The 3,298-nt window shown below is 35.8% G+C and overlaps 1 pseudogene; it reads left to right on the forward strand.

Moving 5' to 3' along the window:
* The first annotated feature begins 388 nt into the window (after positions 1–388).
* On the forward strand, positions 389–502 carry LOC121030182 (uncharacterized; annotated as a pseudogene).
* Positions 503–3,298: the final 2,796 nt, after the last annotated feature.

The following is a 3,298-nucleotide window of genomic DNA, read 5'->3' on the forward strand; positions in this document are numbered from 1 at the left end:
GGTAAGCATGGCTATAAAGATTTTTGCTTCTATAGGAAATAATTACAATTAGAGATAAGGATGGGGTGGAGGGAGACCATCACTTTTTACTTCATACACTTTGGTTATACTTTTTACGATAAATATGTATTTTTATTTATTTTTAATTTTTTTAATGTTTACTTTTTGAGAGAGAGAGAGACAGACAGAGCATGAGCAGGCGAGGGGCAGGGAAAGAGAGGCAGACACAGAATCCAAAGCAGGCTCCAGGTTCTGAGCTGTCAGCACAGAGACTGACACAGGGTTCGAACTCGTGAATTGTGAAATTATGACCTGAGCTGAAGTTGGACGCTTAACTGACTGAGCCACCCAGATGCCCCAAATATGTGCTTTTAAAGAGTTAATCATTGTGCTTGCTTCAGCAGCACATATATTAAACTGGAAAGATACAGGGAAGATTAGCACGGCCCCAGCACAAGGATGACCTGCAAATGTGTGAAGCTCCCATATTAAAAAAATTTTTTTTAATTAAAAAAATTAAAAATTACAAATGAATTATTTATGTGCCTCATGAGTGTCTTTTTATCCATGAAGTAGTGAAAGGGTTAATTTCACTACAGTTAATGAAATGCAGGCATATAGGCATGCCTGTTTGAATTTTTTGTCATCCAAAATTCTTCCACTTAGTGCCACACTGTTTAGAAAAAAATCATATTTTCTTTTTTCTACATTTTCTAAACTTCCTTCAATTGCCATATATTACTGTGCTAATGGAGAGGGGATCCCAGAATTAACATAGGAAAAATCCACAATACACCATCATTCTTTCCACAGAACCATAAAAACCTAGAACCAAAAGAGACTGGAAGTCATTCAATTCCATCTTCCTAGTAATCAAGAAATTTTTTGGAAAAAAAAAAAGTGGAGCTTTTTTCCTTAAAATAGATTTTTTCCTTAAAAAGTGGATTTTTTCCTTAAAAAAGAATTTTTGCCTTAAAAAAAAGAAAGTATTTTGCAACATCCATGACATCTTATCTTTATGGTAATTAAAGAGTTGATGTGATAAAATTAATTCCTGCTTTGCAAAGACACTGCTAAAAGAATGAAAAGAAAATCTACAGACTGGGAGAAAATCTTTGCAAAGCACATTATTTGTTAAAGGACTAATATCCAAAGTATGCAAAGAACTCTGGAGTGCCTGGCTGGCTCAGTCAGTGGAGCATGTGACTCTTGATCTCAGGGCTGTGAGTTAGAGCCCCAGACTAGGTGTAGAGATTACTTTAAAAAAATTAAAAATCTTAAAAACATATGTGAAAAGAATATTTAAAACTCAACAATAAGAAAGCAAAGAACTCTATTAAAAGATGAACAAAAGTTCTGAATAAATACCTCACCAAAGAAGCTATACAGATGGCAATTACACATATGAAAAGATGCTCAACACCACATATCATTAGGGAGTTGCAAATTAAAATAGGGAAATACTACCACACACCTATTAGAGCCAAAATCCAAAATACCGACACTAAATGCTGGCAAGGATGTAGAGCAACAGGAACTTTCAATCATTGCTAGTGAGAATGCAAAATGGTATAGCCACTTTGGAAGACAGTTTGGCAGTTTCTTACAAAATTAAACATACTCTTGCTATATGATTCAGCAGTTGCATTCCTTGGTATTTACTCAAATGAATTGAAAACTTAAGTCCACACCAAAACCAAAAATGTACTGGGTGTTTACAGCAACTTTATTTATAATTGGCAATCTTGAAAGGAACTGAGATGCCCTTCAATAGGTGAATGGATAAACATACTTTGGTATTCATATAATGGAATATTATTCTGTGCTATAAAGAAATAAGCTATGAAGCCATGAAAAGACACAGAGGAATCTTAAATACATTTTGTTAAGTGAAAGAAACCAATCTGAAAGGGCTGCAAACTGTATGATTTCAACTGTATGACATTCCAGAAAATGCAAAGCTATAGAAAAAGGTCAATGGTTGTCAGGAGTTGAGAGGGAGGGAAGGATTGATAAATGGGTAGAACACAGGGAATTTTTAGGGCAGTGAAATGACACTATTATGATACTATAATGGTGGATACATGTCATTATACATTTGTCAAAACTCAGAATGAACTACCTAAAGAATGAACACTATTGTAAACTGTGGACTTTAGTTAATAATAATGTATCAATATTCACTTGTCAGTTGTAACAAACATACCAACTAACACACAATGTTAATAATAGGGGACACTGGGGTAGAGGAGGCCTGGGGAAAGGAGTATATGGAAACTATATTTTCTGCTCAGTTTTCTTAAACCTAAAAATGCTCTTTAAAAAATCTATTAATTTAAAAAATGCTAATGTATTTAAAAAATTTTTTCCGTGTTTATTTATTTTTGAGAGAGATACAGAGTGTTAGCAGGGGAAGGGCAGAGAGAGAGGAAGACATAGAATCTGAAGCAGGCTCCAGGCTCTGAGCTGTCAGCACAGAGCCCGACAAGGGGCTCAGACTTACAAGCTGTGAGATGATGATCTGAGTTGAACTTGGCCACTTACCTGACTGAGCCACCTAGGCGCCCCCCAAATGCTAATGTTTTAAATATATTTGAAATGGTAGACACTCCTTCCATTGCTTTTTAAAAATCTTAAAAAAAAATCTTTTTAGGAAGAGAGAGAGTGAGAATAGGGGAGAAGGGGTGAAAGAGAGAAAGAGAGAGAGAGAGAGAGAGAGAGAGAGAGAGAGAGAGAGAGAGAATCCTAAAAAGGCTCCATGCTTAGCGCCCAGCACAGGGCTCAATCTCACGACCTGGGATCATGACCTGAGCTGAAACGAAGAGTTGGACACTCAACTAACTGAGTCACCAAGGTGCCCCTCTTTCTATTGCTTTTAGCTTCCTTTTCTTTTTTTCTTGTTTTTAAATTTGAAGTCCAATCTCAGGGGCACTTGGCTGGCTCAGTTGGAAGAACATGCAACACTTGATCTCAGGGGTGTGAGTTCGAGCCCCACATTGGGTATAGATATTACATAAACAAACAAACAAACTTTAAAGAAAAAAAGAGCCCAGTGTCATTTTGGCTGTTTGCATTTAACTTGTACAATGAAAGGTGACTGATTAAATTATAAGAAGTCACAAACTTTATACAGGTAACTACAAAAAGAACAAGGATTATGTAAACATAAACCATAATGGTTTTATCAAAATATTCCCATTCTATTCTGAATGGACTCCCAGAATACAAGCAATCTTTGGTGGCTCAGATTTTCATGATGAATCATGGCACAAAAGAGGAAAATATAGTAATAATCTTA

Source organism: Herpailurus yagouaroundi, unplaced genomic scaffold, assembly GCF_014898765.1.
Source record: "Herpailurus yagouaroundi ecotype Mexico unplaced genomic scaffold, PumYag 139, whole genome shotgun sequence".
Lineage (NCBI taxonomy): Eukaryota > Metazoa > Chordata > Mammalia > Carnivora > Felidae > Herpailurus > Herpailurus yagouaroundi.